This window comes from Amblyomma americanum, chromosome 1 (assembly GCF_052857255.1).
Source record: "Amblyomma americanum isolate KBUSLIRL-KWMA chromosome 1, ASM5285725v1, whole genome shotgun sequence".
Lineage (NCBI taxonomy): Eukaryota > Metazoa > Arthropoda > Arachnida > Ixodida > Ixodidae > Amblyomma > Amblyomma americanum.
The window spans coordinates 423,660,049-423,671,471 of record NC_135497.1 but is presented as its reverse complement, the minus strand read 5'-3'; the positions used below and the strand labels follow the sequence as shown (position 1 = coordinate 423,671,471).

Genomic DNA, 11,423 nt, shown 5'->3' with positions numbered 1-11,423 from the left:
CTCCCAAAGCTAACCTCCCTACTCCCCGTTGTTTAATTTCTAGTACAGTGTTCTAGAAGGTTGTAGTGGCAAGAGCGAAGCGGATTTCGGCGGGAGGAGCTGAAGCAAAAAGAGCGGTCGGCCGCTCGGGGCGCTGCCGTCGAATACTGGAGGAGAAAAGCGAGCCGCCTGCTTCGCCGCGTCGCTGTATTGAGCGGGTTTGAGCGTTGCCGTTGGAAAAAAGTGGCGATTTCGGCTGCTTGGAGTAGTTGGGGTAAGAACAGCAGATAAGAATATTCCTTGGGGGACGCAAAAATGTACAAAAAGACAACAAAACTCGGAGAGCGCCCCTCAGACATGTGGCCCCGCTCCATTAAAAGCCACCTGCGAACACGCAAGCTGAACGAGACACCCTGAGGAAACATTGCTGGCCAAAGGCACAGAGAGTGAAAAAGCGTATGGGACAGAGAAAGTGCAGCTCGGCGGCCAACGAATGCAAAAGTTGACAAACAAAAGTGAGGGGTAGCAGAGGGGCGAAGGGGAAGATGGGCGGAATGAAGCGGGGGAGGGGTTGCGAAATCACATAGGAACAGCGAGAAAGCGGCGGTAGAACAAGAAAGAAAGGGTGTGAAGAAGAGGAAAAAGAATGAACCGAGAAGTGGAAAAGGGACAAGAGAATGAGGCGTGAAGAGGAATGCAGCAGGGAGATATCCCGCACTTCAGTGCTTTTGCCCCTCGAATTTTTTATCAGCTTTCAAATTGTGGTAAGTTCGTCTTGTTTGTACAATCTTTTTTTTCTAGCCTTCCCCGTTCCTCCTGCTTCGCTACTTGGAAATAAATGCTCAGTTGAAAGCCAGCACTCGTCATGAAGTGTGTCCGTGTTGTGTCTCTCCCGTGCTGTCTTCTCATCGCTGGAACAAGGCGTGTTTTGCATCGCGTGTTCTGTGGAATAGTGGGCTTCTCCTTGTTTTTTATTCGGCCACGCTAGTGCTTTGTAATAAACTCAGGCACATTTTCAGTGTGATGGTTTCTTGTCCAACTCTATAGCAGTTGGACTTAGGGTCACTATCGGCAGCACACTGTCCCTGATGGACTACCTGGCACGTAGCGTTGGGTATAAATTCATTATGACGTCAAGACTCAGCCAGGATCCAGTGGAGAACTTGTTTGGAATTGCCAGGCAGTCGTCAGGTTGCAACACGCACCCAACCCCAGGGCAGGTTTTAATAACTGTTTCGTGCCTAAGCTTTTATAACCTTGCCAAGTCAGTTTCTCATGGCAACGCAGAGCCAGGTGTTTTGGATTCTTTACTTAGTGCTGATGCTGTTCCAGGGGCAAAAAACACCAAGCAATCACTCATTGATAAATTGATTGCTGATGGCGATCTGTGCAGTGCTGAGCTTGCTGTAAGAGATCTGAAAGATCCAGCTTCCGACCACATGGCATGTGTATCCGCAATGAGTGATCAGCGTCTTATTTTTTATATTGCTGGATATGTAGTTCTTGGCTAAATCACCATGTGATGCATGCAGAAAGCTCCTGCTTGCTGACGAAACTGACATACGAAACCTTCGCGCATCACATTTTACACGCCTAAAGGACAAAGGAGGCCTTTTATATCCATCCGGTTTTCTTTTTATGTTTCTGAAAAAGCTGGAGAATCTTTTCACCAGCTGTTTCAGCACGCATGAGCTTCACCACGAAAGTGTGATGGATATTATCGCACTTTTTCGTTGCAAGCACAAAGAGAATATTGGCTGTCCTGATCACTCTGAATTACTGAGTGCTGAGATGATGGCATTTTATGTGACAACAAGGTCGCACTTTTTTGTGAAGTCGCTGAACCGTGCCAGGGTGCAGAAGCGCGAAGCCGTGAAATATCTTAAACTTAGTCGCACCACGTAAGTCGCACTTTCTACGACATTTTTATTTCGTTTCCTATATATTTTTCATATGAATGTCATTATTTTCAAAGTGTGTTTACTTCTAGGTTGTCACAGTATGTAACTATTGTGACATTCCGTGTGTGATACGAGGATCCACGTTCGACGGCGCGGCGTAGACGGGGAACCGTGACAGCGGCATCATCAATTGCCCAGCCATGCTCTTTGAGTGACGACCGGAAAAACCGGTCCCGCCGCCGCCCCGGGGAAACAGGCTTTGTCCTCCCCAATTTCCGGTTGCATTCCAGGACAGGGGAGCTGTCAGCGGGCCAGAGCGCGCCGTACCACAGCCGACGCTATGCGAAACCGCGAAGACGACATTCTTTCCCTCCCCCCCTTTGTCGTGGGCTATCGCCGGGAAGGCACCCACAGCTTCCCAGAAGGGCCGCGACGGACACCTGTCATGGCGGACAGGCAGTACTCGCCAAGAATGTGGAAAGACAGGCGCTAGTGAATTAGCTCCGAAGAGAGAGCCTGTGTATACTCTCACTTGAGAGAGAGTGGTGGCGTTTTTGTTGTTTATTTAGTTTGTATTGTTAACAGACTCTGGGGTCGAGGCTAAGCCCAGCCCAAGGGGTGGTCCCCATCTCGCATGTTATTTTGGATTGGAGAATTGATGCTTTGGGCGGGCCACTGGAAATGACCGCCCTTAGTCCTTTGTTAATCAAGTGCTTAAAAGCGCATGTAAACGGATGCAGTTCAGTCTGAGCTGGGGCTCCATGCTTAGCATGTAATGTGATGCTACTTAGGCACTAACCTGCCCGGTCGATGAGTAAAGTAGTGCAAAGTTTGTTCTGTTGTAAAATTATGCTCTGCTGTCATCATCTACAAGCTCGCCTCCTGTTCATCTTCCAAGCCGAACGACACTAGAGGAAGGGTTTGTGAACCATCCTCGAAGAAACGGAAGAAGAACGCTCAGGACGACATCGTTCGCCAAGAGGGCCTTCAGCGCCGAAGCCCGACGGCGTGCAGCTTCTGCCAGCAACCGCTCGAGCCCAACTCCGGAGCCACTCCATCGCCCCCATGAAGTCGTCGGCACGTAAGCTCGGACGCCCCAGCCTCTGATGTATAACCTTAATCATGTGTAATTATTGAATATACCTGTTTGTTTAAACTGAGCCATACGGTGTCTCTTTGCCTCTCCGTCCCGTGTGGACCTGCGCATTATGGGGGTCATCACACTGGTGTCAGAAGTGGGGTCTCAAAAGCAAATGTCCTCTGAATGCTGTGACATTCATGACTTCAAAATTGTAATCAAAAGGGAATCACGGGACTGATTGTGGGACTTTTACCCCCATTTGAGAGGCTTGAGGCACTGGAGGGCTTAAAAAAAAAAATGACTGTATCTGAGGGAGCTCCCACTCCACAGCCGTCGCTCGGAGCAAGCATGCTGGCATTAGGAAGCGTCATTCCGACGTTTACGGGAGATAAGACAGGGGTTCCAATCTGCGATTTCTTTTCCATGCTAGAAGAGATTGGGAAAATGGGGGGATGGTCCGATGCTCAAATGCTGGGAATGGCGAGGTGTAAGATGGCAGGAGCTGCTCATGATTTTGCCTGGCGAGACGAAAAAGTAAAATCCACAAAATCATTTGCGGAATTTAAGAAGCTCGCGTTTGAGCATTTCGACACTGAACCACGTCACGTGCGGGTACAGAGGTTCCGTGACGCCGGACAGATGGTAGGGGAGGACGTGCGAACATTTGCGTCGCGGCTTCAGCGCCTAGCACGCGATACGTTAAGCAGGGAGGAGGAAGGAGACCAGCTAAGGAAGAAATACGCGGAGGATATACTTAAAGAGGAAATGACCGCTTTGTTCGTGGCTGGTCTGCAAGACCCCGTGCGCCGGTTCGTGCTCTCGCGCAAGCCGAGCAATTTCGACCAAGCCGTGGAGGCCGCATTGGATGAGGAACGAAATGAGGCGTTAACGACAGCCGCAGCGAGAGTACGCGTCATAGAGAGAGCGGTGCTCAACCCTGAGGTTGCTCTCTTGACAGAGCGGTTAGATCGCTTAGAACAGCTGCTATCTCAGCAGGTAGAATGCCAGGTTGAAGCGCGCGCTCAACAGCGCCCATTCGCTGGAAACCGGAGACCGCCACAAAGCTACAGGCGCGGTATGCGAGATTTTGAAGAAATCGTATGCTTCGCTTGCCAGGGTCGCGGACACATCGCCAGGTTCTGCCAAAACGTGCGCCGTGGGGAACCACAAAGAGAAGCAGGCGAGACACGCCCTAAGCAAGCCTACAGCGGGGCTCCAGATACCGAGTCAAAAAACTAGTTAGTCCTCCCCAGCCTGAGGAGCGTGGGGAGGGAGCAGTAGATGATGAGGTGGTGGTAGTTTGTGTGGCCGACGAGGCATGCCCTGTTGTGCGTTGCAAGTTAAATGGTTGTTGTATGGAATTTTTTATAGATACGGGGTCAAAGGTGACATTGCTTAAGGAGAGCAGTTTTAACACGCTTCGAAGGAAGGGGGACCGCGAGGTGTTGGAAGCGTCTGGTGGTATGGCAACCAAATTTGTAGGCATAACGGGGGATCCTCTTGGCATAAGTGGACTCTACCGGTTACACTTCTCTCTCGGCGGAATTGCATTGGAGCACCCCTGCTACGTATGCCCGGACACGGTGTCTCTGCCAAACGGAGTGTCAGGTATATTAGGGCAGGATTTTTTGAGAAAAGGGAAGGTAGTAGTCTCATTCTCTGAGGAAGAGGTTAATGCGGGCGGCTCAAAAGTTCCGTTTTTGAACAGGAGAGGGGCTGAGATTCGCATTACCGATATTGACACCCGTCAAACAATGGGATCATTGGAGAAGGTATATTCGCGGGTTGCCGTCCGGCTGGTCGAGGAGGCGGTCGTCCTTCCTTGGTCGGAGCACATTTTGTACGCGTTTGTGCCTTCAGATGTAGAGAGCGGCGCCGTGGGAGTGCTTGAGCCGGTCGACTCTCTCAGCAATGGCCTGAAGGCAGCCGCGTGCCTCGTGACAGTTAATGACGCCCACAGAGTGCCCCTACGGGTGGTTAACTGTAGCCAGCAGCCACTGAGCCTTCCCAAGAACAAAACATTGGCTTTCTTCACCTCTGCGATAGAGCAACGTGAGCCCACCGATACGGTACTCGCAACTGTAGAGCATGCTAGTCCTTCGGTTGCTCCAAAGGTGTCGTTCGATCTTTCTCACGTAAAATCCAGGGAGAGGGAGGCTCTGGCTGGTTTGCTGAACGACTACTCGGAGGTATTTGCCGCGTCTAACCTGGATTTGGGCTGCTGTGGCGTTATAAAGCACAAGATAGAAACCGGCACTTCATCGCCCGTTTACCAGCGTGCGTACAGGATTCCTTACTCCCAACGTGAGGAGATGGAGCGGCAGGTGCAGGACCTGATTGATCGCGGCATTGTCGAACACTCAAAGTCACCCTGGGGAGCACCAGCATTATTAGTGGAAAAGCCAGATGGCTCGTATCGATTGGTAGTGGACTACCGCAAACTAAATGCCGTAACTCGCATCGATCCATACCCCATCCCCAATATACAGGAGACGCTTTCTCAGCTGGGCTCTGCCAGGTACTTCACGGTAGTGGACATGGCGGCGGGATTCTGGCAGATAGCAATGGATCCGGCAGATGCCGAGAAAACGTCATTCAACACGCCCTCAGGGCACTATGAATGGAAAAGAATGCCGATGGGTCTGGCCAACAGCCCTGCTGTCTGGCAGAGAACCGCTGATGTTATCTTGGCAGGTCTTCTGGGGAGGCTGTGCTTCGTGTATATGGATGACATTATCATATACAGTGACAGTTTTGATAACCATTTGCGCGATATTGAGCAGGTTTTGGTGCGACTAAGAGCAGCGGGTCTCAAACTGAAGCCCTCTAAGTGCCAATTCCTCAAAAACGAGGTGAAATACCTCGGGCACGTTGTTTCAGCTGACGGCGTGCGACCGGACCCTGAGAAACTAAGGTGTGTCTCGGATTTTCCATCCCCGACTAGCGTCCGCCAGGTCCGGCAGTTTCTCGGCCTGATCGGTTACTACCGAAGGCACATAGAGGAGTTCGCCAAGCTCGCTAAGCCGCTCACCGCCTTAACAGCCAAAAATGTCGCCTTTCGTTGGGACGAAAACGCGGAGAATGCTTTTGGGGCCCTGAAAAGGAAGCTAATGAGTGCACCGCTGTTACGCCACCCGGATTTTAGTTTGCCCTTCGTTATGGCCACAGATGCGTCAAAGTTCGCAGTTGGTGCCGTGCTATCTCAGGTTATCGAGGGCAAAGAACATCCCGTTGCTTTTGCTAGCCGACAGTTGAGCCCCACAGAGCAAAAGTACGGAGCTACGGAAAGGGAGTGCCTCGCCGTTGTCTGGGCAGTAAAGCACTTCAGATGCTACCTTTACGGCCGCAAATTCAAGCTAGTCACAGACTGCCATCCTCTGAAATGGGTGATGAGTGTCAGGGACCCTAGCTCGCGACTCGCTAGATGGAATCTACACCTGCAGGAATACTGCTTTGAAGTTGAGCACAAGTCAGGAAAGACACATCTGAATGCTGATGCACTCAGCCGCACAGCTGCCGTGGCAGCTATAGAAGAGTTTGTCCCCGTAGTCGACCCCGCCGAATTACGCACAGAGCAGTGCAAAGATCCTGACCTGAAGCGAATAATCGAAAGCTTAGAGGGCGCACCGTCTCATCCCGAACAGCTAGGTTATTTCATTGACAAAGACGGCACCCTGTGTCGGCGCACGAGGCCAACCAGGAAAGGGAGACCAGAGAAAACCGCTTGGGAGAGAGTCGTCATACCTCGGTCGTGGACAGAAAGGGTTCTTCGCGCGTTTCACGATGCGCCATGCGCCGGTCATTTTGGCGTAGCGAAGACACGCAGGCGTGTGGAGCGTTTGTACTTTTGGAGTGGCATGCGACAGGATGTTAGAGACTACTGTGCGAAGTGTCATTCCTGTCTCGAAAGAAAAACACCCAAGGGACGAAGACCAGCTCCAATTCAGCCGTTCCCTGAGGTTTCGGCTCCCTTCGAGCGGACAGGTATGGACATAATGGGCCCATTGCCCACGACCACTTCCGGAAACAAGTACATTTTAGTATTTGTCGACCACCTTTCAAAATACGCGGAAGCGGTAGCACTCCCAGATCAGAAGGCAGACACGGTTGCAAGAGCATTTGTCGAACAGATCGTGCTCCGACATGGACCCCCGAGGCAACTCTTGACAGATCGGGGAACGAACTTCGTGTCGCAGCTAATGAGGAGAGTTTGCGAGCTGCTTAAGATCGCTAAGAAGCAGACAACACCGTACCATCCGGCTTGCAACGGCGCGGTGGAGCGACTGAACCAAACCGTGGCCGGGTTCCTGTCGCATTTTGTTTCGCGCGACCAGCGGGACTGGGACTTGTGGCTCCCGTATGCAATGTTTGCCTACAATTCCGCAGCACACGAGAGCACGGGCGAATCGCCATTCTTTCTTCTCTACGGCCGAGACCCGGACCAGCCTAGTGAAGTGCCAGAGGGCCCCCGTCGTGTCCCATACGCTTCACTGGACGACTATAAGGTTGAGCTAGAATCGCGCTTGCAAGTGGCGAGGGACATCGCAAAGGAGTCCTTAAAGAAAGCGGCGAAGCGCAGGAAGGAGGTGCACGATCGCAGTGCTAGAGACGCGCCGTTTGATGTGGGGGACAGCGTGTACATTGAAAACTGCCAAAGGCAGATTGGGCTAGCTCGTAAGTTCCAGACGAAGTGGAGAGGGCCGTGCGAGGTTGTCGAGAAGCTTTCTCCGGTAAACTTCAGAGTCCGAGACGTGAACCGGCGTTTGATAAGGATACACGCAAATCGCCTCAAGTCGGCACCGGTTCAGTATTCAAAAAATGAGGAAAGGGAAAGCGCGGATTTTGATGGGGACAGAAGTGAAGCGGAGCGCGCAGATAGTTCTCAAGAAACGCCCTCTCCTGCATTTGTTCGGCAGGCGCCCGAGGTGACGGCCGGAATGCCACCGGATTTACTTCATGCATTGCTAGAAGAAGAAGCGCGCGAGGTTGCCGCGCAGATAACGCCAGGAGAGGCTCCTGCCACGAGCCCTCGCAAGTCCCAAAGCAGACAAAGGGGCACAGACTTATTTAGTATGACTCATGAAGGCCGATATCCGCTGCGAAATCGGAAAGCTAAGTCGGACTAATGGCGTAAACAGAGCGGAGTTGTGAACTGGTTAGAATTGTGTAATGCCGCAGCTCATAACATTGCTATGTGCTTATGTGTTAAATGTTCGGAGTTGGTAGTTAAACCTTTCTGTCATTAAGTAACACCTGCACAGGAGAGCATGCGGAGCGCATGCAGAACCTGCCCTACTTCCTTTCGTTATCTATATTTTTGTCTGTGCCGTGATCGTGCTAGAAGTGGGAGCTCCTTTGTAACTGTGGTAAATTTATTTTCGTCCAGTTTGGACTAGAAAGGAGAGGCTTGGGTGCTGAGTTTCATGTTTATCTGTAAAAGAAGATCGGTGCTGCCCCTGGAGACGCCAGTATTGACAGCGGAGGCATATGGTGTTGTGCAGTGGTGTTGAGTGCAGCGAAAAGTGTTTTGTCGGACGCACTGTGCGAGGCGATTCAGAAAGACAAGGGGAGCTGCGTGGACTCAAATGTTCGGAGAACATTCTTCTGGAGGGTGAGCGAGTGTGACATTCCGTGTGTGATACGAGGATCCACGTTCGACGGCGCGGCGTAGACGGGGAACCGTGACAGCGGCATCAATTGCCCAGCCATGCTCTTTGAGTGACGACCGGAAAAACCGGTCCCGCCGCCGCCCCGGGGAAACAGGCTTTGTCCTCCCCAATTTCCGGTTGCATTCCAGGACAGGGGAGCTGTCAGCGGGCCAGAGCGCGCCGTACCACAGCCGACGCTATGCGAAACCGCGAAGACGACATTCTTTCCCTCCCCCCCTTTGTCGTGGGCTATCGCCGGGAAGGCACCCACAGCTTCCCAGAAGGGCCGCGACGGACACCTGTCATGGCGGACAGGCAGTACTCGCCAAGAATGTGGAAAGACAGGCGCTAGTGAATTAGCTCCGAAGAGAGAGCCTGTGTATACTCTCACTTGAGAGAGAGTGGTGGCGTTTTTGTTGTTTATTTAGTTTGTATTGTTAACAGACTCTGGGGTCGAGGCTAAGCCCAGCCCAAGGGGTGGTCCCCATCTCGCATGTTATTTTGGATTGGAGAATTGATGCTTTGGGCGGGCCACTGGAAATGACCGCCCTTAGTCCTTTGTTAATCAAGTGCTTAAAAGCGCATGTAAACGGATGCAGTTCAGTCTGAGCTGGGGCTCCATGCTTAGCATGTAATGTGATGCTACTTAGGCACTAACCTGCCCGGTCGATGAGTAAAGTAGTGCAAAGTTTGTTCTGTTGTAAAATTATGCTCTGCTGTCATCATCTACAAGCTCGCCTCCTGTTCATCTTCCAAGCCGAACGACACTAGAGGAAGGGTTTGTGAACCATCCTCGAAGAAACGGAAGAAGAACGCTCAGGACGACATCGTTCGCCAAGAGGGCCTTCAGCGCCGAAGCCCGACGGCGTGCAGCTTCTGCCAGCAACCGCTCGAGCCCAACTCCGGAGCCACTCCATCGCCCCCATGAAGTCGTCGGCACGTAAGCTCGGACGCCCCAGCCTCTGATGTATAACCTTAATCATGTGTAATTATTGAATATACCTGTTTGTTTAAACTGAGCCATACGGTGTCTCTTTGCCTCTCCGTCCCGTGTGGACCTGCGCATTATGGGGGTCATCACACTATTTAACATGTATAGGACTGTATATATAATACATCTGTTCATGTTTTGTAATACGATTTCTCATGCGTGCATTTTTATTGTATTTAAGATTCGATTATTTAATGTTGCTGTAAATATACATGTCTTTGTAATCTTTTATTGCGGAAAGGTATTCTGTTTTCATGATTTCTTTTCTCGTGCTTGTTCAAGTTTTGTAGTGAGCACGTTGCTTTCACGTCTGAATATATGTAGGCATTCCTTTGCGTTTGGAGTGCAGTTCTGATGCACAGAAAGCAGCAGCTGCATAGATTTGCAAAATCGTCGTGTCTGATCGAGGAGCGTCTTAGTTGTACATTTTCACTAAATTCATTTTCGTCTTTCTCAACTAGCTGCAATCAACTTGTTCAGTGCTGTGATGTCATGTAACTATATTATATTCGGCTATTAATTGTTCTTGTTCCGCCACTGTAAAAAACCAGGCTCAGTACGCCTGTGAATTTATATTGCACAGAAACAAATAAAGGCAGAATATGGACGAATTAATATTGCGATGTTTTGTTATCATAACGAGTGCCGTGAAGTGAAACCGTCGAGGTCATCTCCGGACCCATAGCAATTACTATCCCATTTCGACGGGAACACATTCAGCCTGACCTTCCTGAAAATAAGAAAAATGAAATCTTGGAAGAACAGAGGTAAGCAGTTGGCCTTTTTTTCCGAAATTAAACGCGCTTGCAACTCCCTGATTTCCTTCTAAAAGCCTCAGTCATTTCTTTTGTGCCTTTACATCAGCAGCCAAGCGGTGATGCATAAAAAAGGGGGATACTTACGCGATAATGCCACAACAAACAGCGCGACTCTCCGATCGGCCCCCCTCAGCCACGCACCGCGAGCAGCGGCAGCGCGCTCGCTTCTGCTCCAGGAGTCTACGCCAGCGCCACACCGCGGCAACCACTTCTAAAGCCTCACGAGGAGCGCGCCGCTTTTGCCACTACACCTTCTAGAACACTGTAATTTCTAGCCTTGCTTGAACATCTGGCCTCATACACAGGACCGCATTACCGAAGGTCAGGCTAGGGACCATCACCCCTTTCCAGATCCCTCTTACCACCTCATACCTATTGTAATTCCACGGTGCCCTATTTTTCATGACAGCTGCATTCCTACTAGCTTTATTCATTACATAAAGTGACCAGACGTCCCGATTTAGGCGGGACAGTCCCACTTTTGCAGCCATGGTCCCGGTGTCCCACCGAGGTACTAGTGGGACGGCGTTTTGTCCCGCTTTGGCTTTCCCGAACGAAGAATGCAACGCGAGCAAGTTTATTTTTTTCTTTTTTCTGCTTTCCAAATCGTATGTTTTCGGAACGGCCTAGAAAGATACGTTGTCTCCATCACTAGCGGCTTTATCCGCTCTATCCGTCACAGTACGGCAGCACTACCTGGCTGCGTTCCAATACTCCCAAGTAGACGGCTACTTAGACGTCTAGCCGGACAGCCGCCATCTTGGGACGCGTTCCATTTCTCGGCGAAGCAGTCTATAAGACAAGACAGTCTCATAAGACTGCTTCTCCGAAGTCCACATCGATGCAGGCTAACTTGCTGTCTAAAGATGGCGGAGCTGATGTACGCGGATGAGCGAGTCGTGCTCTAGCAGGCGTCGGACTGTACACGGAGTATAGGAAAGGAAAAATGTGAGTCATTCCATTATGTTATTTGGTACGCAAACTAGTGGCTAATTAATCTTCGTG

The 11,423-nt window shown here is 51.0% G+C and overlaps 1 long non-coding RNA gene across 1 annotated transcript in view; it reads right to left on the bottom strand.

The window, feature by feature from the left end:
* The window catches only part of LOC144103579 (uncharacterized), a 13,280-nt gene extending 2,693 nt beyond the window's left edge, over positions 1 to 10,587 (bottom strand). The window contains exon 1 of the long non-coding RNA XR_013308307.1: positions 10,503 to 10,587. This is a non-coding gene — a long non-coding RNA (uncharacterized LOC144103579). The remainder of the gene's footprint in view (positions 1 to 10,502) is intronic.
* Between the last annotated feature and the right edge of the window lie 836 nt (positions 10,588 to 11,423).